The sequence below is a fragment of the Puma concolor genome, chromosome C2, assembly GCF_028749965.1.
Source record: "Puma concolor isolate L17-30 chromosome C2, mPumCon1.1.hap2, whole genome shotgun sequence".
Lineage (NCBI taxonomy): Eukaryota > Metazoa > Chordata > Mammalia > Carnivora > Felidae > Puma > Puma concolor.
This window is the reverse complement of record NC_141675.1, coordinates 60,993,926-61,020,090: the sequence shown is the minus strand read 5'-3', so window position 1 is coordinate 61,020,090 and position 26,165 is coordinate 60,993,926. Positions and strand designations below refer to the sequence as shown.

The 26,165-nt window shown below is 39.3% G+C and overlaps 1 pseudogene; it reads right to left on the bottom strand.

Annotated features, from left to right (window-relative positions):
- Positions 1–12,531: 12,531 nt before the first annotated feature.
- LOC112849963 (large ribosomal subunit protein eL19 pseudogene) lies at positions 12,532–13,967 on the bottom strand (annotated as a pseudogene).
- Between the last annotated feature and the right edge of the window lie 12,198 nt (positions 13,968–26,165).

Here is a 26,165-nt window from a genome sequence, read left to right as displayed (position 1 = left end):
GCCGTAGGGAGGGCTATGGAGAATCAACGTAAATTAAAAACAAAAAACAAAAAACCATCCATATGTGTGTGGATATGTATGTGTGTGTGTGTATGTGTGTGTGTAGATTGATCTACTATCTATCTATCTATCTCCCCCTCCTGAGAAATTAGAAAATAGAAAATGTTTTTTAACAGAACATGCATTAAGAGAAAAGCAAAACTCATTTCTATTTTCCCAGTGTTTGCAGAGATCTTTGCAAGGTAAATGAGAAATTCATGAAATTCAAGTAATGTTTAGTCAAGGCTCTTTGGCTATAGAAATCTACCATGCTGAAACAGCAAAGGGGATTTATTTGAGAATACAGGGATATTTTGGTTACCCAGGGAGAAACTGCACCCAAGTTTCTGGAGGGACCAGAACACAGAAGTGACCAACATCAAATCTTCAGGACGTTATTAAATTATTCTCTTTCCTTTTAAAACATTATGGTTCCACATCTTTGCTTCTCTCTGGGATCCTAATAAATTCATGTGTCTGTAGATTGGTGTTTGTGCTGTCTCATGCATGTGGTTAAATAGGTCTCACATAAATTCTCATGTTTACAAGCCAAGCCATCATCATTTTAGTCCAATTCCAAATGCTTAGAATAATCTGGTTGGCCCAGTTTAGGTCATATGCTGAGCTCTGCTCAGGATAGTTATTGTCTAGAGTTAGTTATGAGCTGCTGCTCATGAAAGAATATGTTAGCTCTCAGAAAAGTGCCTTATAAACTGGACAAACACTGCCTTTCAGCGGAAATGAGATATGTAAATATATCTAGCAGATTTCTACTTATCTCTAGGAAACTTAGTTACCCTACTCAGTATTTCAGCCAATCACTCAGGCAATCACAGTGCCTCATGATTTCAGTACATGATCACCACAATTTTAGTAATTGGTGTAAAGACTCTTTTCACAAATAACCTTGTAAGTTGACTGTTTTGATAGAAATCTCCTGGACGGTTTTCCTTATGAAGCTTGAAGCTCTCTAAGCAATTGCTACATTGTAATGAAATTTATTTCCTTGGGCCCCAGACTCTAACCTAAGTTAATCAAAATATATATAAATGGGTGCAACCTGAGAAAATAACCGTGGATATCCGTAGGTCTGCACTGGAAGCATAGAGTTGGCTTTTAGCCCCAGGATCAATTGCTAAAGTAGTATTCTGTCCAGAATGCTCTCTGTCGGATCATCCCATCACTGTTGGTGATGTTAGAACTACATTCAATCACACTCATAAAATGGAAAGCCTCAAGGCCACCCTTTCCCTGCAGACTGAGTCAGTGGGACATGGACCATCTGGTCTGACATGCAATGATGGACCTCTCCTAGAACAGTGAAAACACGGATCTGTTTTCTTAGTAATACGACCCACTCCCTATGAGTCCTACCTAGAGGGTGCTGAGAAAATGTGATACCCAGCTCTTCTTTGGCCACGTACTCTGTCTTTTATTCCTCTAGCTAATGGGAGAAATTAGAACTAGAATTCAAGGTTGACTGTGTCTGATGAGTACTGTCTCACGTGTGTCTCTATGTAAGTTCCCACTTAATTAAAGGGGAAAAAGTAATTTCTGTAGGTCCACTCTTGGGATTAGAAAGTTAGATCTTAATTAGACTAATTTAGTAAGTAGGGCAATATGATGTGTGCTACAGTTATAGTTCTTTTTATAAACAATTCATTTGAAATCTCCACTCTCAATGCTTATCATGGCTATACCCAGAAATGATTTCTTCTAGTCTTTAACAGATCCTGAGGTCCTAATTTGATGTTCTCAAATTCCCTGCCATCATCTAACATAGCCAACAACTGATGTACTCAAAAGAATACTTACCCAAATGTTGAAATTGGGTGGTGGTATTAGGAAACAGGACCCAACTCCCAGACCTTCTCCTGGCTGGTTGCCTATTGCTGCCCTAGATTCAATATCACCCTTAGAACCAGGCAAGAGAGTTTGGGTCCCCTGTTATAAACCTCTTCTGTCTATGCTATCTCTCCAAGGAGTCAAAGTCTGCAAAACCAAGGGTTATGCCCATCCAAAGCTTGGGACTCTATCTTCTAAGCCAAGTTCTGGATACCTGAAAGCCCACAATTCACTTTCTAAACAGCCCAAGCCTACTTCCAACATATATGTAGGGCATTCCTAGAGTCTGTTTTCTCTGGGAAATAATGCGCAGCTATAGGGCCCACTCCAAAACCCAAGGAAGGGCCGAAGGACTGTTTTTTTGCAGGAACATAGATGGAGCTTAGATTTATAGATTGAGATAAGCATGTAACCAGATCCTTCCTAGGGTGCGGTAGAGGCAGGAATAGAGGAAAAAAGGAATGGGTTACCTCCTTTAGGGCACAAGGGACTGGCTCTCCTTATGCTGTCATCTATTGTTACAGAAACCCAGTGAATTCAAGTATTGTAAACTCAAACCTGACCTTTCAGGTTATTATGAAGGTTTATTTATTGCAGTAGGAGAATAGACATATTTTCTTTAAATTATTGGCTTGATTTACAGCTTTATTACTTGGGCATATGGTATGTGGGCCTCCATTTATATTCTTTCCAGGGACTAACAAATGTTAGGGGTCAGCATGCCTAGATTCTTAGGAGTTTCCAGAAAAAATGCAAATGCTTTTTAAAAAATTTTTTTTTTCAACGTTTTTTTATTTATTTTTGTGACAGAGAGAGACAGAGCATGAACGGGGGAGGGGCAGAGAGAGAGGGAGACACAGAATCGGAAACAGGCTCCAGGCTCTGAGCCATCAGCCCAGAGCCCGACGCGGGGCTCGAACTCACGGACCGCGAGATCGTGACCTGGCTGAAGTCGGACGCTTAACCGACTGTGCCACCCAGGCGCCCCATGCAAATGCTTTTTTAAGATATGACTTTTTGCCCTAACTCTAAAGTATTTGTTTGAGAGGCTAAGCTGGACAGGAAGAGACAAAAACGAATTCCTCTGACAACTTAAACTGGAATCAGATTAGGCAGCACAGCCTGTTTATGTCTCTTCCAAGCCCAGAGCTACATTTCTTCTCTTTATAGTCAATCTTCAAACTCAAGGGAAGGTGAATCTAAGGAAATTCCTAAAGAAGGGGAGTGGAAGATAAAGCGTTCACTTTAAGACTCAGAGAACATCAGACTAAAACCATCTCTAGGATTCTTGTATCTGAGACTGACCGTGAACCCTGAAAGACATTTTCTCTATCTACACCTGGCTATGGTTTCTTAGTGAAGAGACACGGAAAATTACCATCGAGATATTATTTGTATTTCTTGGGCATTTATTAGGTGAAAAAACTATAGGTTGAATATTTTCTTCCATGACTCATATTGCTGTTATAATTAAGTCCAGAACAAAAATCACTTTCAAGAGTTGTCATAGATTGGCACCTAAAATTGGAAGACCTGAGGCTAAGATTATTGCGCACGAGTAGATTGAGAAATGTTCTCGAGCAGTGCCCTTTAGAGAACCATGCTTCGGTGAGATCAGCGTGTGCCCAGGTGTGTCCTAACTTATAAACACAGCCTTCAGTGATGCATCAGCCAGAGCCAGGATTGCTGTTTCCCAACATTCAAGTAGCAGCATGAATGCTAAAAATTCAAATTTCTTACTGTCCTTCAACTGGTAAATTAATCCTGCAGTATTTCTTTATTATTATTATTAAGCATCTAGGTATCTCACCATTCATGGAATTTTATGGAACCTAATATGAGAGTACAGTTCAGATGTTAATAAACTTTGTAATGGCAATATTATTCATCACTGATCTTCTGATCAACTGCTATGTTTTCTGGCAGGTCAAAATGTGGGAACATTAGCCATATGGTCTGTTTTCAAGCTTGACCTTATATCCAGCTATGTGGCAATGTAAGTCCTCATAACGCCTGACCTTTACAGGACTCACCCTGTGTGTAAGCAGGTTAGGTGGCTGCCTTGGACACATGATTTTGGAGGCTGCAAACCCTCCCTATTTCCAATATTTTTAAACATCTACTCTGCACCCACTATTGTACTAAATCGTTTACTGAATGCTAGAGCTAGGAAGACATAGACTTTGCTTTCCAACTCATTAGTGCTGTGAAAGTAGCAGACGTGGTTGACTTGCCAAGGTTGCGGAACTCTTGTAGGAAAGGTGCTCTTTGTCATTAAGTAACTAGGTCTCTATGCTGCCTGTGTTAAAAATGCAAACATGGAAGATAAAACTCACTGGTCTATTAATATCTATATTAGTTAGGTAAAGGCTAAGCTGCTATTAAAAATGTAGGTCCCAAACATAGTGGCTTTACAAGATCCGTCAGTTCTTAGGACATGTCATTATCTGTATGAGCAAAACTAAATGGCAGATAAGTCCATGTTCTGGCTCGAGGCAAGGGAAAAGAACACGTGTTGGGGACAAGCAATTTTTTTTTTAAACCAATGAAGTAGACATTGCACTTACCACTTCCACTCATATTCTCTTGGTGACAACTAAGTCACATCCCAGAGTCAGTTGCAAAGGAGGCTCGAAAATGTAGTCTTAGCTGTGTAGCCACATACCCAGTTTGAACTCAATTACTATAGAAGAATATGAGTATGGATTTTGATAGACAACTAGCAGTCTCTACTACAGAATCATTCAAAAATGTCAGCATTTTCTGCATAGTCCCTTCAATGTAGTAGCTATTGCATTAGTAAAATCTTGAAGTTATGGGATATAGAGCAGGAATATTTTTAACAGGGAGAGGGTGACTAAGCACTCTGCAGACTACTTGAGCCTGATTGTGAGTTGAGCGTGCAGACAAGACTACAGTTGCCTAAGATAAACTTGGAGACACTATGAGGGATCCCGTGGAACAAAGCAGAGCAGGTAGTAGGACAAGGTCAATATTTTCCCAGAGCTGTCTGCCAGCACATCAGTAATGATAATACGCACACATTCACTTTTTGCAAACCATGTTATACCTATACTTGCCTTTCCGATTGGAAAAGTAATATAGGTATGGACGTTACTTTTGGGTGTTTCTTTATGTAAAATTGTTTTAGTGTTATCAGAAAAATCATTTAAAATTTTTTTTTCAACGTTTTTATTTATTTTTGGGACAGAGAGAGACAGAGCATGAATGGGGGAGGGACAGAGAGAGAGGGAGACACAGAATCGGAAATAGGCTCCAGGCTCCGAGCCATCAGCCCAGAGCCTGACGCGGGGCTCGAACTCACGGACCGTGAGATTGTGACCTGGCTGAAGCCGGACGCTTAACCGACTGCGCCACCCAGGCACCCCAGAAAAATCATTTTAAATTAATGTATTTACACTTGAGAGATTTCATACTTTTTTTTCCCCTTTTTGATATCCTTATTTGGATTTTTTTAAGAAAGATTTAAACTACACAATGAAGATTATAGGCATATATTTATACTTACTCATTAAAGGTTTTTGAAATGCTTGTTGTTTCTGGGATTCGGTAGTTATGTGATGATCTGGCGCCACCCAGCAGACCAAGCAAACATTGACTTTGTTCCCTCTTACAACACAAGGCTGAGAGCGGAGCTAGCAGACAGGAAAGCGTTCCTGGTGGTGAACTGAAGCAGCTTCCACCAAAACAGCCTGTCTTGCCTGTTCCACTAGGCAGTCAGGCCATTCGGAAACTACTAGGAGAAAACTGATCTTTTGAATTAGATTATTATTATTTATTTTTTACTATTTTTTTAAGTGTATTTATTTTTAAGAGAGAGACACTGAGTCGGCAGGGGCAGAGAGAGAGAGGGGGACATTGGATCTGAAGCAGGCTCTGTGCCGACAGCAGAGAGCCTGATGTGGGGCTCAAACCCACGAACTGTGAGATCGTGACCTGAGCCGAAGGCAGATGCTTAACTGACTGAGCCACCCAGGTGCCCCAGATTCTTATTTTTTAAATGCCAAATTCTACACCCCAAATTAGAATTTTCCCACCTTTTACAATTTCCATTTCCCCCCTTCTTTTCAAGAATAAAGTTGGGATTTGGCTCTTTATTGCCACAACTTAAAGTCCTTCTTTAAGTCCTCCTTAAATTCGTAAGGAGAAACATCTTATTTATGGCACTGTAGTTTAGATTTCCCTAATATTTGCCTCTTTTCCATACACCCTTTCAATCTCCTGAGTTCCCTGGAGGGTACCTCCATTGTATAAATTATAAAGAAAAGTGTATTAAAACTTTCTACTCTTTGTTGTGAAAAATAATAAGTAGGCTTTTGCCCAAATTGCCTTTAAGTATCATTGCATTCTTTATAAATGTATCGCTTTTCTAGACCCTTCACACAGTGCTGTTGATCACAACATAGTATCAAGGGCTAATTATCTCTGAAGATGTCACTTAGGCCAAAAATCAACATAATACAAAGGAAACTATGATAATCACTCCAGTTGGGAAGAGTTTATTGGCCACTTAAATTGAACAAAGGGCCTGCTCATCTTTCTTATAGCTTGTAGTAGACTTTTTAATTATTGGTGACACCAGTTATTGATTTCAAGTCAGAAGTTCCTATTCAGCGTAAAAGTCAAGGTCCCCGAAAGGTTAACTTCTATTAACTTTTTCTTCACCTGCACTTCTCATTCAGTCTTCAATTCAGTATGATCAGGTTTCCATCCCTTTTTTTTTTTTTAAATTATTTTTTCAACGTTTTTTATTTATTTTTGGGACAGAGAGAGACAGAGCATGAACGGGGGAGGGGCAGAGAGAGAGGCAGACATAGAATCGGAAACAGGCTCCAAGCCATCAGCCCAGAGCCTGACGCGGGGCTCGAACTCACGGACCGCGAGATTGTGACCTGGCTGAAGTCGGACGCTTAACCAACTGCGCCACCCAGGCGCCCCTCCATCCCTTTTCTTCATGAAAGTCATTCTGTTAAAGAGTGGGGAGAAATGTTCCATTCTCTAAATACAAGGAATGTGCTTCAGTCTCCACTGTCTTGTAACATTTAGCTCCCCTGAGTACTATCCTCTTTTTGAATTCATGTCTCTCCTTGGTTTTCTTGACATACTTTTTTCTGATTATTATCCCGTCCTTTCCTTCTTTGTCTCCATCACAGTTTCCTCTTCCTCTACCTACTGTTTCTGACACAGAGTTCAAGGGTCTGTATTTGGCCTTATACTTGTGTCTTGGTATCTTTCAACCATTCCATTGACATCAGTCACTGTGACTATCTCTGACTTTATTCAGTTGCCTATGGACATTTCCCACAATGTCTCACAGATAGCAAAAGTATCCAAAATGAATTCATTGCCTTTCTTGTCAGTTGTGATTCTCTTCCTTACACTATTTTGATGAAAAGCATCCATCCAGTCTCCCAGCAAGAGTCCTTGAAGATTCTAGGAGTCTTCCTATCGCCACTTCCTACCTGTACCAACCATCCAAGAACTAACTAGTTTCTATGAATGTTAGAAACTAAATACATCTCCAGTTTATTATCTTTTCTCTACCCCACTTCTTTCTTCATGAATTCAGCCCATTATCACCTCTTACTAGGTAACTGTAATAATTACTAATGAACAGTCAATCTCTCTCTCTCTCTCTCTCTCTCTCTCTCTCTCTCTCTCTCTGCCTCCTTCAAAACTTCTTTGACAATTCCATCAGAGCGGAAACTGCAAATCTGATCTTATTATTTCCTTATTATAAAGTTGTTCTATTAATTATTGGCCAAAGGATGTTGAGAAATATCCTACTAAAATTATAAATTCATCCATTTCTTTTTGCAAAAATGTTATAGCCTCTTGAGAATTTGTGTATATTTCTGTAAAGTTGTGCTTCACTTACTTTTAGGCTCCATTGTTGGGAGCATGCACATTTAGACAAATTAGATCTCTTTGATTAGTTGACTTAGTTATCATTATGAAAATCTCTATCTTTGGTAATACTCTTTGTTTTGGAGCCTACGTTATCAGATATTAATATAACCATACTAACTCTGCTCTGATTGGGGTTTACATGGTATGTCTTTTTCTATCCTTTTACTTTCAAACGATCCATGTTGCATTTAAAATGCAATTCTTGGGGCGCCTGGGTGGCGCAGTCGGTTAAGCGTCCGACTTCAGCCAGGTCACGATCTCGCGGTCCGTGAGTTCCAGCCCCGCGTCGGGCTCTGGGCTGATGGCTCAGAGCCTGGAGCCTGTTTCCGATTCTGTGTCTCCCTCTCTCTCTGCCCCTCCCCTGTTCATGCTCTGTCTCTCTCTGTCCCAAAAATAAATAAACGTTGGAAAAAAAAAAAATTAAAAAAAAAAATAAAATGCAATTCTTGTAGAGAGACCATTATTAGTATTAGTAATTGCTTTCTTAACTATTACTAATTACTATTAGTAATCATTTTTAATCCCTCTGACATTACCACTTTTTATTTGGCAGGTGTATTCCATTTACATTTAATGTAACTATTGGCATGGTTTTTATTTTTTAACACATTTCTTTACTTTTTAAATGTTTATTTTTAAGAGAGAGAGCACGGGTGGAGGAGGGGCAGAAAGAGAGAGAGACAGAGGATCTGAAACATGCTCTGTGCTGACAACAGCAAGTCCAATGTGGGGCTCGAACTCACTAATCTAAGTCATGAACCCTGAGATCATGACCTGAGCCGAAGTTAGATGCTCAATGGACTGAACCTCCCAGGTGCCCCACTATCGGTATGGTTGCTTAAAGTTTAACATCTTACTTTTATTTTCTATTTGTTTTTCCTATTTTTCCTTTGATCTTACTTTCCTGCTAAATTAATCTAACATATTTTAGTATTCTATTTTATCTAACCTGTTGGATTTTTATTTTATCTTGTATTTTTTTAAGTAGTTGCTCTCGGTATACACCTTTAACATATCATATTCTATCTTAAATTAATGTTATTTGGAAGCTCACCAAATTATAATTCCAGTATCCCCATTTGATCATTTTTATAATTCTTATGTATATTACTATTACCTCTTACACCCCACAATATGAATGTTGTTTTGCTTTAAGTAGGCAGATGTCTTTCAAAGAAATCAGAGGAGGAAAAATAATTAGAGTCATATTTATCTCCTTACTTATCATTTTTAGCATGCTTCAAGTCTTCCTGCAGATCTGAATTTCCAAATGGTATCATTTTTTTCAATCCGAAGAACAACTTTTAGCATGTCTTGTAGTGCATGTTTTATGGCAACAAATTCTCTCAGCTTTCATTTATTATTTATTTATTTGTCTAAAAATATATGCAATTTACCTTCATTTTTAAAGGCTATTTCTGCTAGACATAGGAGTCTAGGCTGACACTATATTTTGGTTGTTTTCTTTTAGTACCTTAAAGATATCAATCCATTGTGTCTGCCTTGCAGTCCTTCTAATGAGATTGTTATTTCTCCGTGTGTGTTATACATTTTACTCTGGCTCCTTTTAGAATTTTTCTCTTTACATTTGGCTTTCAGTAGTGTGACAGTGATATGCCTAGGTGAACTTTCTGTGAATTTTTTCTGCTTGCGATTCACTGAACTTCATGGGTTTCTAGTTTATGTGCTTTTAATCATAAGAAAAGACATTTCAGTCATTATTTTGTAAGTTTTTTTTTTTTCTTGCCCCATTAATTCTTTCCTATCCTTCTGGGACTCCAATTACACATATATTTGACTGCTTGATATTCTTCCGTAGGTCAACTAATGCTTCTGTTTGGTGTATTTTTTTGCTTTGCTTTTCTTTTTATGCTTTACTTCTCAGAAAAGTGAGAATTGAAAAATAATACTTTTTTTTTGAAAAATAATACAGTTTTTTGTTTGTTTGTTTGTTTTGGATCCAGAAACTTTCATTTCTTCTCTCAACTGTTGGCTATAGTGAGGAGATTATTCACATGTCAGCAAGGATTCATTTGACTGGGACTGAGTTGCAGCTCACTTCTGGTCAGCCCAAGCCCCAACATTCAGTTTCCTAAGGAAGGGCTAGTATCTTCGTTCTTACCAGGATTTGATGTGGGATTTCAGGTAACTTCTTTGGTTTCCTCCATTTCAGGCCTAGGGAGAATGTGGGAGATGGGACAGATTGGTATGTTTTCTTTCTGTTTTTCAGTCCTGCCTTCACTTGCATCTTTCTTAGTAAATGTGGGAGGGGGTACAGATAACTTGCTGTGTTGAGCAAATCATTATACTTGATAGTTTTTCAGACTCCCAAACTTCCCACCATTGCCAGTAGCTCAGCTGGCTTTGTGTCCACCCAGTTAAGTTCTGGATCTCAAGCAGCTGTCTTCTCTCCCTTCATCCAGACTACCCAGGACACACTATTCTCTTATGAAGGAATCGTTCTCTGGAAATCAGTTCATCAAGACTTTCATGTTTCCATTGTTCTTTGATAGTCCCACAGAAGTATGGTTTTTGAATTATCCGTATATATATATTTTATGTTTCCATGGGAGCTAAGGTTTTCTATGTCATACTTGGAAGCAGAAAGTGCCTAGAGAAGTTTTAGGTATTTTTTTGAAACTCTACTCAAGTGTTACCTCTTAGAGGTCTTTACTGAACTTATCTTTTGAAACCAATTTTTCTGTTGTGGCTCCTGTATATCATCCTATATTGTCAGCTGTGATTCTTTAGAATACCTAGTTGTTTATAGGATCTATCCTTCTATACGATAGTAAAATATTTGAGTCCAAGGCCTCATTTTGTTTATCCATTTAATGCCAATAAATAGTGTAGATTCTGCCTCACAATAGACACATAATGCATGTTTGTTGACTATACCATATTTTCATATATATATATATATATATATATATATATATATATATATAACTTATTATCAAATTGGTTTCCATACAACACCCAATGCTCATCCCAACAGGTGTCCTCCTCAATGCCTATCACCCACTTTCCCCTCTCCCCCACCCCTCATCAACCCTCATTTTGTTCTCAGTCTTTAAGAGTCTCTTATGGTTTCCCTCCTTCCCTCTCTGTAACTTTTTTTTTATTTTTCCCCTTCCCCTCCCCCCCTGGTCTTCTATTAAGTTTCTCAGGATCCACATAAGAGTGAAAACATATGATATCTGTCTTTCTCTGCCTAACATTTCACTTAGCATAATACTCTCCATTCCATTCACATTGCTACAGATGGCCAGATTTCATTCTTTCTCATTGCCACATACTATTCCATTGTGTATATAAACCACAATTTCTTTTTTTTTTTTTTTTAATTTTTTTTTTCAGCGTTTATTTATTTTTGGGACAGAGAGAGACAGAGCATGAACAGGGGAGGGGCAGAGAGAGAGGGAGACACAGAATCGGAAACAGGCTCCAGGCTCCAAGCCATCAGCCCAGAGCCTGACGCGGGGCTCGAACTCACGGACCGCGAGATCGTGACCTGGCTGAAGTCGGACGCTTAACCGACTGCGCCACCCAGGCGCCCCTAAACCACAATTTCTTTATCCATTCATCAGTTGATGGACATTTAGGCTCTTTCCATAATTTGGCTATTGTTGAAAGTGCTGCTATAAACATTGGGGTACAAGTGCCCCTATGCATCAGCACTCCTGTGTCCCTTGGGTAAATTCCTAGCAGTGCCATTGCTGGGTCATAGGGTAGATCTATTTTTAATTTTTTGAGGAACCTCCACAGTGTTTTCCAGAGCGGCTGCACAAGTTTGCATTCCCACCGACAGTGCAAGAGGGTTCCCATTTCTCCACATCCTCTCCAGCATCTATAGTCTCCTGATTTGTCCATTTTAGCTACTCTGACTGGTGTGATGTGGTATCTCAGTGTGGGTTTGATTTGTATTTCCCTGATGAGGAGTGACGTTGAGCATCTTTTCATGTGCCTGTTGGCCATCTGGATGTCTTCTTTAGAAAAGTGTCTATTCATGTCTCCTGCCCATTTCTTCACCGGATTATTTGTTTTTCGGGTGTGGAGTTTGGTGAGACTATACCATATTTTCGATAGCCTCCCTGATCGTGAATATGCTGGAGTTTTCTTGTAGTTGTTCTTTTTGTTTGTTTTGTTGTTGTTTTTCCCATCATAGGAAATTCTCCTCCTTTCCTTTACCTAGGAAACTCCAGTTTATGCTTCAACATCCAGCTCAGTCAATCTCATTTTAGTCAGACTTTCCTGATCTTTAAGAGCACTTAACACATGGTATGGGAATTTTAATTATGTCCCCATCTCCAGCCCTAGAGTGCAAGCTATAGAAGGTACTAAAAGGAAGTAACTTAGTATGGTTGAAAGAACATTGGCTTCAGTTTCAGATGGACTGGGGTTAATATGGACCAGGTTTGTCCTTAAAATTTTTGAAATCTTTACCTAATTTCTTAAGTTTTCTGCAACTGCCTGTGTACTATGCCTGACACATAATGGCACTCTATAAATGGCAGTTATTATCACTGTGTGATATTAACAAGATATTTGTTGTTACAAAGTATTCACAAAATATTTATTGAGTGACTGAGTGAATAATAGCTGTAGTGATTTAATTAAACTTTCAGCAGCTTTTGCTTTTACTTGGATTATCTCTGTAAACTACTTTTTCTTATGTCTGAGATTTGCTCATTTTCATCAGTTTAACAATGGCTCTCAATTAACTGTTTCTTTATAGGTTTTGAATGAAGTCAAGTTGGCCTGTAATAATTCCCCTGCCTATTTAAGAAAAATTTATTTATGATGTCTCACATTCTCAAATTTTGCTAAAAGTTTGCAATTATCAGATATCTAAAATTAAACCTTCTTTCACATGCTATCATAGTTCCTTAGACCAAAAAAGAAGGGTTTGTAGTAAATACCAGCCAGTCATGATAATAAATGCTCATTAAATCTTTATACAATTGATATGTACATATTTCATAATAAATTCACTAAGTGTAGAAAATATTTTCTAGTTAATACAACATATATATTACAATTTATGACTTATAATTTTGCTTTCTTTCTGTTTTTTCCCCTCTGTTTTAAGTTTTTATTTAAATTCTAGTTAGTTAATGGGGTGCCTGGGTGGCTCAGTCGGTTGAGCGCCCAACTTCAGCTCTGCTCATGATCTCGCAGTTCCTGAGTTTGAGCCCCACGTCGGGCTCTGTACTGACAGCTCAGAGCCTGGAGGCTGCCTCGGATTCTGTGTCTCCCTCTCTCTCTGCCCCTTCTCCACTCATGCTCTGTCTCTCTCTGTCTCTCTGAAATAAATGTTTTAAAAAATAAATAATATAAATCCTAGTTAGTTAACATATGAGGTAATATTGGTTTCAGCAGTAGAATTTAGTGATTCATCACTTACATACAACACCCAGGACTCATTACAACAAATGCTCTCCTTAATACCCATCCCCCATCTAGCCCAATTCCCCCAACCTCCCTCTATCAACCCTCAGTTTATTCTCCATAGTTAAGACTTTCTTATGGTTTGCTTCCCTCTCTCCTGTTTTTCCCCCTTCTCCTATGTTTTCCTCTTCCTCCTTAGACAGAGTATTGATGATTTCCTCCTTCTTGGCCTGGAGCCACTCTTCACAGCCCTCGTGTGCTTTCATGGTCTTAGATCTGTGGGCCTCAGCCTGGTCATCCAGAAGCTTCTTGCAAGCCTTGTCTGCCTTCAGCTTGTGGATGTGTTCCATGAGAATCTGCTTGTTTTTGAACATGTTACCCTTCACTTTCAGGTATGGACTCTGATACATGTGGCGGTCAACCTTAGATTCATGGTATCTTCTGCGCAGGCTGGCCCAGATTCTCATCTTCTTCATCAGGTTACCTTCTGAGGCTTCTGAGCATTGGCAGTGCCTTTTCTTTTAGAAATGCCCATATGCCTGCCCTTCCGGCAGGCGGAACTGTTTTTCCAGCACTGAGCCCAGGAATGGACGGCTGCAGGCTTCTGGATGACAAGCCCATCTTTGATCAGTTTCTGGATCTGACGATGGGACTTGGCATTGACAATTGCATTGGTATCATTGGGGTCCAACCAGTCCTGCTTTTTGCCCACAGTGGAGGACACTGGAGGCAAGCCTCTTCTGAAGCCTGAGCATGCTCATGGGTGCAGCCGCAGTGGCAAAAGGAAAGCTAAACCACATCTTCTTTATCCATTCATCAATTGATGGACATTTGGGCTCTTTCCATAATTTGGCTATTGTTGATAATGCTGCTACAAACATTGGGGTGCATGTGCCCCTTCAAATCGTATTTTTGCATCCTAGTAGTGCAATTGCTGGGTCATAGGGTATTCTATTTTTAACTTTTTGAGGAACCTCCATACTGTTTTCCAGAGTTGCTGCACCGGTTTGCATTCCCACCAGTAGTGTAAGAGGAGTGCCCTTTCTATGCATCCTTGTTATGGCCTATAATTTTAAAGTTCATAAAAATCCAGACTGAATATTTTTCTGAAGGATTGGGGACTTTTTATTTCCCACAGTAAAAACATCTTATTGACTATGTTATCCACTTCAGAGAATCTTATTTTTTTATGTTTGTTGTAGACTGACAATAGTATATTTTACATGGCAAGATAAAATTAATTTGCATTTCTCAGTTATAGTCAAGTCACTTCTTCTCGCTGTGATAAAATATTGAAAGGGAAAAAAAAACCCACTAGGACATCCTGACACATGCATACATTCCTGAAACATAAACAAAATGAAGAATTTGAGAATCCACAAATCAATTTTTCAGTGTAGATATTCGTTATCTGCTCTCTTGCTTGACTGAACAGCTCTACGACTGAACGAGAATTAGAGCTCATTCAGTTTTTTGCCACTTCTTCTAGCACATTCATGAAGCAAAGTGCCAGGATGAAATGGGCAAACGACCAACTTTGTGGATTTGTTTCTCCTCTACATCAGGATGCTACCAGCCCAAATGTGCTTTGTTTCTTTTCTCTGCAACCCTTGTGCTTGATTTTCCTCATCCTCAATTTGCCATTTCCTGAGCCTAAAGTCATTCTCATCTTACATGCAACACAGCCTTTTTTCTTTTTTTGCCAGGGCGTTTGAGTTCACTGTTTTGAAAACCACATAAGATCCAACCCCCCTCCCCACCCCAATACACCCACCACCAAACTCTGCTGACTCAGCAGGGCATTTCTCTTCTTGAAAGGCAAAGCCATTTCTAGGGAAAGTTCTCCTAAAGATGATTTGTTTTTTCTTAGCCTTATAAGTTTTGTCATCGTCTGCATTTCTCTCCGCATAAAAGGCTCCCTCCTGCCTTTCCCTTTTATTTATTGGCTGCTGTACTAACAATAGTTTTCCTGGAAGCAGGGGCATTTCTTTCCTTCTGACTTCTTGCTGGTCAACACAACTCTTCACTTTGACATGTTACATTTGGGAATGAAATATTAATATATGAGACTAGGCAGTGTTTCAAGAAAGATAAAATAAGGAAATAACATATATTTGATAATTTTTTGACATGGAAAATGTGTTGAGTGCGTGCTCACGTGGATCTTGTCATGGGATAGGGAGTAATTTATTTATTTTTAAAACAGCATTATGGGGGTGCCTGGGTGGCTCAGTGGGTTGAGCCTCCGACTCTTGATTTTGGCTCATATCATGATCTCAGGGTCATGGCACCAGGCCCTGTGCCAGACTCTGCTCTGAGCATGGAGCCTACTTAGAATATTCTCTCTCTCGCTCTCCCTCTCCCTCTCTTTCTCTCCCCTCTGTCCTTTTCCCCTGCTTGTGCTCTCTCTCTTTCTCCCTAAAATTAAAAAAAAAAAAAACAAAGAGCATTATGGACCATCCATATAGTTTTTTATGACATGACTTTGTATCTTTGCAAACCTAAGGTAATTCTCTTGCTTATCCAAATGGAATTTAGCAATTCAGTTGGTAGCTGGAAAAACAAAAAAACCCTGGAAAATGCAAAGGAACTGGAACCAGGGAACACAAGTGAGAAGTAGAAGGCGGTGATGGAAAGGAGCCAAATTTCTACCACTGAGAATCTTTGTGCTTAACTAATATCTCATCAGTTCTGCAAGCAAGTCACTGAATTTTTCATGTTTATAAATGAGATACTCAAGGATTTAATGATTAGGAAAGGGGAAAAAAACGGTAAACAGTGTTGTGCTTACCATGTGAGACTGGGGACAGTGCCTTTCTCCCTGGTCTTTCTTCTACAATAACAACAACCAGATCTGACATTATTGTGATATTTTATTTAAGTCCTGTGAAAAGCAGAGACAAGTGATGCTGGCTTAAATTTCCTGGAGATATTTGTGATATCTGTTTTTCATCATCCTTTGCTCTTATCAAGCAAAGGGCAAGAAAAATTGTTCATGTAATTTTTTCCGATTAAAATGTTCATCGACAAAAATTTGAACACTTTAGTGTATCAGCATCACTGTGTTTATTTTGAAAGAACTTTGTCATTTGCACACTCTTATTCATAAAGCATAAATATCTATAACATGCCCAGGCATTCATGACTAGTTTCAACAAAGCAGAGCAGAATAAAATGAGCTGTTACTTCTTAATAAGAAGTCAAATTGGAGTATAAAAAATAACAAAAATCTCTAGGGTCGCAATTTTACCCACTTATTTGAAACTGTATAAGAGTCCATTTGGGGGCGCCTGGGTGGCTCAGTCGGTTAATCATCTGACTTTGGCTTGTGGTCTGTCAAGATCTCGGAGTCTGTGAGTTGGAGGCCGCGTCAGGCTTTGTGCTGACAGCTCAGAGCCTGGAGCCTGCTTCGGATTCTGTGTCTCCCTCTCTCTCTGCCCCTCTGCAGCTCACACTCTGTCTCTGTCTCTCTCTCAAAAATAAATAAACGTTAGAAAAGTAACAGTTCATTTGGATATAATTTTAATATAAAAATAAATACAGGGGTGCCATCTGGGTGGCCCAGTCAGTTACACGTCCGACTTCAGCTCAGGTCACGTTCTCATGGTTCGGAGAGTTCGAGCCCCGCATTGGCTCTGTGCTGACAGCTTGGAGCCTAAAGCCTGCTTAGGATTCTGTCTCCTTTTCTGTTTGCCCCTCTCCTGCTCAAGCTCTGTCTCTCTCTCTCTCAAAAATAAATACATATTAACAAATAAAAACATAAAATATATGAATAAACATATATAAGTAATATTCCTTTGTTGTACACATAAACTATGCTTGAAATGTGATCAAATTAAGATTTTCTTGGAACTTACTAGCATATTTCTTTGAAATTTGGTTTATGGAATATATGAATCAGAATTATCTAGGTCAGCGCTTCTTAAACTATTTGGGAGAAAGGTCTTTTTTATTTTTTATTTTTCTTAACCTGTAGAGGACTGAAATTCTTGTCCTATGCTCTGTGCAATGAGACAAGTCCACCAATTATGGGGGCTTGGATGTTGCAACAATGCCAGATTGTTCATGAAGTTTCTAGTCCCTTATTCTCATTATCAGTACTTCTTTCTTCCAGGAGGATAACAAGTAGTTTGGAAACGTGTGCTCATCTTCAAAGCTCGGCATCGAGTAGCACTGAGTTAGCAGGCTCGTGAAAATCTGAATCAGACCCTTGTGAGGTTGATCTTCGGGATCAGCATATCTAACAAGTCCCTAGGTGATATTTATGTAGCCTAAAGTCTAAGACCTTTTGCTTTCGGGTAAATACGAATATCAACATTGCTGTCAATCACAAGCCCATGCAACCTAGTGTTAATTATGGTACTTTATGGGGCAAATCCGTCTGTAACAGGGAATTTACTCCACAGCCAAGCACATGGTCTCCCTACGGTGTCTTTACCGGTAAATGCCCAGGGACTGCATTCATTTTTCATCATCTGAAGACCCCTACCCTGTCCCGTACACACATTTGATCTTTTTTCCTGCCTTGACTTTCAAAGGATAGCACCAGATGATTCATCTCTCCTACTTCTGCATTTCTTTTACTTTTTTTTTCCTGCTTATTCTGTCCATTTGACTTGCTCCAAGATCAGTGTTATTGTTGTTATATACATTTTTAAATGTTTATTTATTTATTTTGAGAGACAGAGAGGTAGAGAGTAAGCAGGGGAGGGGCAGAGAGAGAGGGAGACAGAGAATCCCAAGGAAGCTCCACAGCTGTCTGTGCAGAGCTGGACCTGGGGCTTGAACTCAGGAACCCTGAGAGCAGGATCTGAGCTGAAATCAAGAGTCTGACGCTTAACCGACAGAGCACTTAGGTTATATTTTTATACATACTTTCTTCCTCAGTGATTTTACTCATTGTGATGACTTCCTTCTGTCATCTAGATATTATTAACAGTTCCAGTTTTGGTGGTTAAAATTTTTTTGATGTTTATTTATTTATTTTGAGAGAGAGAAAAAGCACAAGTGGGGTATGGGTAGTGAGAAGTTGAGACAGAATCCCAAGCAGGCTCCACACCATCAGCGCAGAGCCTGATGCGGGGCTCCAGCTCATGAACCGTGAGATCATGACCTGAGCCGAGATCAAGACTTGGGTGCTTAACTGCACCACCCAGGCGCTTGCAGGTTTGGTGATTTTAATCCAGTGTTTTTTCTACTATTCCACTCTGCCTGTAAGCTTATCGTCCATGAAACTCTGATCCCATTCATTTCTATCTCTGCCAGTGCTAACAGCCTTTTGACTCATGCCTTGAAAATGGCCACATAAGCTACATTCTGCACGATTGTGTTTATATGCCATTCAGTCGTACTTCAAAGTGAATGCTGTCCCCTGGAGTTGTGCACCATAGTCGTCCCGATTCTCCCAACCACCCTGGCTTATAACCATGCAGCCAGACTTCTTTACATTGTTTACATTGTCATTTATTTCTACATTCAGCAATAGAGCACAGCTGGGAGCGGCTGACACAGAGCCAGGGAAATGCATCCATCAGCAGTCAGTTCTGCACGACAGCACAGAATAGAGAACAAAAATGGATCTGAGGGCAAACAGACCCAGGATCACCATGCCAGGATACCTACATTCAGGAAATGTATTTTTGTGTGGGTTAGCGTGGGATCTATTAAGCAGAAATTTTTCCAGGAGGGGGAGGAGTTCTGAAATCATGCCCTGGCAACTAACTTCCTCTTGAGGGAATCCCTGAGTAAGCTATAAAGAGGTAAAGCAAGACAAAGGAATACCTTATTTTCACGGAGGTTTGGACACCAGTCTTCAAGTAGAACTCCAGGAGGTGTGGGTGAGCCACGCAGAAGGCTCCTTTTATGTCAAGTGAGCCAAACCCTCAAACCAGAGTGGGCCACATGGCTTCCTCTCTTGATTCTACACTTCTGCACGAGCTCTTCCAAATTTGTGACTTAGGATATGTATGGGCAAAAGGGCAAAGTGGGCCAGAATCAAAGAGAGATACAAAGAAGATCAAGAAAGTGTGTGCCCTGATATGAGACAGCTGGCTAATGTTGCCTCTTGAGTGTGGCTCAGGCCAGGCCTTAGATCTAGACTTAGCTATCATGTGGTAAAGGAACGATGAGACACGGTAGGGTCGCAGTAAGGGAGCAGGCCCTGGCCTGCTGACTACAGCCCAGCCTGTGCTGAGTGGAAGAGAAGGGAAAAGGGGGACCACCCAAAACAACGTGTTGACTTTCAGCCCTTTCAAAACCTCTTACAATGTGACTCAAGTCCATCGTCTACCCTCTAGATTTGGGGAAGGAAGTGCAGTTCTGTCTCTGTGCCAGAGCAAAGGGGGCACAGAGAAAAAGGAGTCATGGTGCCTGCTCTGAGGAGGCTCACACATGTGACTGGAGGAAGCTAACCTGTAATTATTCCTCTTCCCTTCTCCAGTGTCTGTCATGAGCATGGCAGGTGCTTTAAAAATGCTAACATCGGTTGATTGATGTCATAAAAATAAGAAAGTAAAAAGCTTCCTGCTTTTTGATATTTACCAATATGGAAGCACATAGAAGTGTCATGCTAGCCAGACCAAATATTAACCTGGAATTGGACGCTTTCATCTTTTAAGTACATCTCTGCAGCATGACTTTGAGCAAAGGCGTCCAGCATGTATATGTATATCATTACATATCATGTAATGTATATCATTACAAAACTCACCAGTTATAGTGCTTGCTGCTATTTCTTGTATGCGACTTTGTCTTCCCAACTCTTTATTGATTGAAATACCAATAATAGAATTGAAAATGTGAACCTGAGGCACCTGGGTGGCTCAGTTGGTTGAGCAACTGACTCTTGATTTCGGCTCGGGTCATGATCCCAAGGGTTCCAGGATCCAGCCCCGTGTTAGACTCTGTGCTGAGTGTGGAGCCTGCTTGAGATTCTGTCTCTTGCTCTCCCTCTACCCCTCCCCTGCACCTGTGCATGCTCTCTCTCTCTCTCAAAAAAAATTTTTTTTTCAAAAAGACAAAAAAAAAAATAAAACGTGAACTTAACCAGTGTTAAAGGATGTTCTCTGAGTGATACTTTCATCATGTAGGAGTTTGGAAAAAAAGTTTCTTAGAAACAGTTTCCCAGGTTTCTTCTGATCATAACAATATCTTTGCATTTATTATAGAATACAGATTCTCAGGACTCTTGCAGATTCTGAGTCAGTAGATCTGATGCGGGGCACCAGGAAATTGGAGTTTTTAGCAAGTATCCCATGTGAGTTTTATGATCAAGGAACACAATTGTAAGGTGTCTGTCTCTGAAATCTAATATTCTGTAATTCTGTTGTAATCTCTTGGACCACAATGAACATATCTCTAATGGCTGTATCAGAGTCAGCATTGCACTGAGAACAAAGAGGGTGTTCAGTATTGACTTAATTGATCATTGGTGAGCATTTGACAGATTCTCAGCCTTCAATTCATATGCATATTTTTTCAATATACAAAATTTATTGTCAAATTGGTTTCCATACAACACCCAGTGCTCATCCCAAAAGGTGCCCTCCTCAATACCCATCACCCACCCTCCCCTCCCTCCCACCCCCCATCAACCCTCAGTTTGTTCTCAGTTTTTAAGAGTCTCTTACATATGCATATTTTATAGCCAGTGGCGTTTGGATGGTGACTTGCAGGTGAAAATGGATCATTAGAAACAAGGTTATTGTGATTTTCAAAGCATTTCACATTTCACAATGTCTTTATATTATGCGCCCTCTTGCAAACCTCATTACAACCTGATAAACTAGTTAAATTACTATTACTGATATTTTACAAATGTAAAAGTCCTGAATTTTAAGAACCTCCTCCCTTTTTCCTCAGCTACTGCATATGGAATTAAGATTCAAATTCTTATCTCAGGGTTCTTTATGATCTTAAGATCTTTCTATCAGGCTACTCTTCTAACACTGGCAATCTTGCCTGTTCTTGTTGTAAACCCAGCAGAAGAGAATTCACTACTTTATTGATGCATAAAAAGACTAGCATTGGAAGTGAAACCAGCTAGTACCAAAATTGATAACTCTTATTATATACAAAGCATGAGGCCAAAGTGGAATATTCAAGAATGTTATTGCCTCTCAAAAAAAGGACTTTAGTAATTTCTAATGAGCTCAAGAAAATGCCCATCCAGTCCAATCTATACATCCTCATATGTCATCATTTTCCCACCACAGTATTGACCTTCATTCTTCTAAGTGATGTGAGTACATGGTGTACTTTTGAGAGGGTTGGGGAATGAGCCCTAATGAGTTAGCAAGACATTTTTAAGTCTCCCTTCAGAGGATAAACTCAAATTAGAGGGATAATTGAACATCCATCGCAGGTGCTTGTAAAATGTTCAAATTCTTGAGGTCCACCTCAGATTGACAAAATCAGAATTTCTATGATTGGGTCCTTTATAGGATATTTATGCACAGTTACAGCAGAAATACTGCTGGAAAGAGCTTGGCCTGATTAGGTGTATAGCGGCAAATCTTTTTTTGAGGAGCTAGTTCCCTAAGTATATGTCAAACTTGTGGCAGCTTTCTGTGGCACCTCTAAGAATAGATCAACACCAATAAAGAAGGTGTTTGTTTGGGGCACATAGCATTTTGTCTCAGAGGAATTAAAATATCAGATACTTTACCTCTCATTTTTTTTTTTTTATTTTAAAAAAAAATTTTTTTTTTCAACGTTTATTTATTTTTGGGACAGAGAGAGACAGAGCATGAACGGGGGAGGGGCAGAGAGAGAGGGAGACACAGAATCGGAAACAGGCTCCAGGTTCTGAGCCATCAGCCCAGAGCCTGACGCGGGGCTGGAACTCACGGACCGCGAGATCGTGACCTGGCTGAAGTCGGACGCTTAACCGACTGCGCCACCCAGGCGCCCCATACCTCTCATTTTTTTTAATGCTTATTTATTTTGAGAGAGAGAGAGCACGAGTGGGATAGGGGAATAGAGAGAGGGAAGGAGAGAATACCAAGCAGGCTCTATCAACACAGAGTCTGACACAGGGCTCAATCTCATGAACCGTGAGATCATGACCTGAACTGAAATCAAGAGTTGGACGCTCAGTGGACTGAGCCACCTAGGCTTCCCTTACCTCTCTTCTTGATAGCAGAAAACAACAACAACAAAAAAAAGAAACAACAAAAAGAACCCCCCATGAGTTTGAGAGATGAAAGGACAGAGCAGCATTTTTTTTTTAACCAAGTTAATTGTTATTTTCTATTTAATCTCATTAGTCTGAAGATTTTTGGGGAAATAAGCAACTGTATTCTTTGACAGTATTATTAAATCCTAAATTGTGTCCATTTGTATGTGGCTTGTATTTATACAATCAGAAAATAAAATAATTCTCAGGTCAGCCATCTCCAAACAATTTCCATTGGAAATAAAATATTTTAAAAATCTACAGATAGCAAGTGTTGTTTGGCCATGTGCTCTATCAGAGCTGGGGGAAAAGTTAAAACGAAAAAGTTGAGAAACCCTGAAATGTTAAGTTATAGTACAACTCCACCTGATGGATATCTGTTGAATTTCACTTGTGTTGAGAAACACTATATATATATATATGAGATGCCATCTGAATTTATATTTGATCACAATTATGTGACAGTTAAATGGTTAGTGATATGGATAGAGAAAGGGCTGGAAGACAAGACATCCAGATATAAACAGCTTTTGATATATGTAGAAAACTTGCAGTGAAAATATTTTCTATATTTAAAATTTTTCCATATTTTCATCTATATCTATCTATATATATATATGTAAACTTAACAGTGAAAAAGGTTAGCAAAATACATTTTTTAAAAGTAAAAAACATTTTACAAAGTGCCGACAGGCAGTTTTGGGGGGCTGTCTCCATGATAAAAAGGTTATGCTGCTTAGCTCTTGTATCCTGTTTTTAATTGGTTGTGACTTGTAATCCAATAGTTCAATAAAAACAGAAGTGAGATAATTGCATTTTACTTCCACCTTTTCCACTAACTTGGTTTGCTATTATGGGCAAATAATTTAATATCTCTCCTTCGGTTTTCTTCAGTGAAATGAGGACAACCACATTAGCTTTTTTCTAAACTTTAGCATCAAGAATTAATTGAGGCAATGACTGGAAAGAATCGCTAGTACATGAAGAAAATGTTCATTAATATTCTGCAAGATAATATCGTTATTTCCTTGAGCAGTTTAGTAATACTAGCAACATAAAACTTTTTTTGTCAACTAAACCTAAATAAGGAATGACAAAAAATAAAAAAATATTTTGGTAAAATCAATAAAAATGAATAAAATAAGGGGAAATGGAGATCTGTTCAACTGAGCGTAAAAAAATATTGGATATGCTTCATAAATCAGTTAACCCTAGGTGCTAAAAAATCACATTAGTAGCTTAAATAAGATAGAAGTTAATTTTTTTTAAGTTTATTTATTTTGAGAGAGAGAGAGAGAGACAGTGTAAGTCATGGGGGGGGGGGAGAGAATGAGAATCCCAAGCAGGTTCTGTGCTGCCAGTGCACAGCCTGACATGGGGCTCAAACCCACAAAACCATGAGATCATGACCAGAGCCAAAACTAAGAGTCAGATGCTTAACCGACTGAGCCACCGAGGCACTCCAGAAGTTAATTTTTTTTGTAAGAGTCTGGAAATGGGCATCCAGACTGGTAGGGGCACTATCACCAACATTCCCTTGAGCGATAAGAATTTAGTCATAAAGACACATCCAACTTTTAGAGAGGCTTAGAAATGTAATCCCTAAGTGTTTACTATATTATTAGGGAAAGGGGTTAAAATTTTTTTTTATGTTTTGTTGTTTTGTTTTAGGCTAACTAGCATTCGGTTCATTATAATTACACTTAGCTTGGTTTCTGGTAACACTTTGTGAAATCATTGCATCATTGTAAGGAAACTATATCCTACATTTACTCCCTCATGATCTCATCCCGTCTGATTGCTTTAAATTATACCAAATGTAATTTATATTTCCAGCTTTGATCCTTGATGGAAATATACCAGAATGGTATAGTGAACATCCACTTGGACACCTAACATCTCAAATTTAACATGTTAAGTCAGTTAATGGACCAACATTCACCCAAAATCCAGAAGTTGGATTTCATTTCTCCCCTTCACGTGAAGTTAATCCCTGACATTTCCATTTTGTCTTTCTTCAACTGCTAATAGAAACTCTGAGTTTTAGATAGGCACTTGGCATCCCAGCTACAGACTAGTTTTCCAGCTTCCTTAGCAGTCACATATGGTCACATGACTAAGCCCTGTTTTATGGGATAAAGACTGAAGCCACCCATGTAATTTCCAGATCATGCTCATAAAAGAAGTGATGGCAAATGGAAATCTCATACTTGTACACAAACATTTATAGCAGCTTTACCCATAAGAGACAAAAACTAGACAGAATGAAATGTCCATTAAAAGATGAATGTATAAACAAATTGTGGTACGTGTATTCAATAGAATAGTTCTCAGCAACAAAAGGGAATAAACTGCTGATACACACCACAACATGAAAAAATTTCAGAAACATTAGGCCGAGTGACAGAAGCTTTACACAAAAAAGTACAAACTGCATGTTTGCATTTATACTGAATCCTAGAACAGGAAAAATTATTCCATCCTACTTCCATAGTAGCAGAAAGGTTAATGGTTTTCTGGGAGTATTCACTGCAAAGAGGCAAATAGGAACTGTTTTGAAATGATATATATTTTCCATATCTTGAGATTATTGGTAGTTATACAGGCAGATACATTTGTCAAAATTCACTGACCTGTAACTTAAAATGTGTATAATTTATTGTAGGTACATTATATATGCCCCAATAAAGTTGGGTAAAAGAAAAGATAGCCTTATTTGCAGTAGAAACCAAATGGTAACAATTAAAAATTAATCATGTTGAAAAGAAACAGTTCTCAGAAATAGAAATACAAATGGCCATTAGAAATGCTTAAACTCACTAGGAGTACATGTAAATTTAAGATATGATTTAGACATATCAATTATCGAAAAAACAAAGAGGATTCCAGTTTCTGATTGGGCCTCTAAGAAGCTTTGGAATCACCATTCATTCCTAACAAGTGAAAAGTTGAACAAACTGAAAACTCAACAATGTTCCTTAGATCTGTAAGAAAAGTATGCTCACCGGGCAAACCACTGCCTCTAAATTGTAGACACCTATAGGCAAATACAGAGAATCACAGCTTGCTGGAACAGAAACTTGGGAACCAGTGCTAGGGTAGAGGAACTTGAACTGTGATTGAGGAATTGCTGGAGGTGCAGTTTAACTCAGAGTTAAAAACTCCAGAGAGATGCACTTATTGGAAGGATGCCACACTTTTGTGAGCTTTGCCTCCTGAAATTCTACCAGGTTCTCACAGAGAGTATTGGACGAACATGCCCTCATGCTTCCAGTAGGGGGAGGGGAATTTTTTTTTTTCAAATACATCAAAACATTCTGTTCTAAAGAAGGTCTACCCACAGGGGTTGCACCAGGGTGTCTCAGTTAGTTAAGCATCTGACTCTTGATTTCCACTCAGCTCAGGTCTTGATTTCAGCTCAGGTCATGATCTCATGGCTTGTAAGTTTGAGCCCTGCCTCAGGCTCTGTGCTGACAGTGTGGAGCCTGCTTGGGATTCTTTCTCTGCCTCTCTTTCTCTGCCCCTCCCCTGCTCGTATGCACATATTCTCTCTCTCTCTCTCTCTCTCTCTCTCTCTCTCTCTCTCAAAATCAATAAGTAAATCTGTGTTTTTTTTTAAAGAAAGCCTACCTGCAGGAGAAATTGTTTAATCAAAGTCTAACCTGATGGCATTTTATTAAAACCTAACTGATGGGGGTGAAGGGAAATGCCCAACTTTAGCTGGCTTTAGTCATCCTGTCCCCCTTAAATGGGAAGCAAAACAACTGAGAAACATATGAGAAGT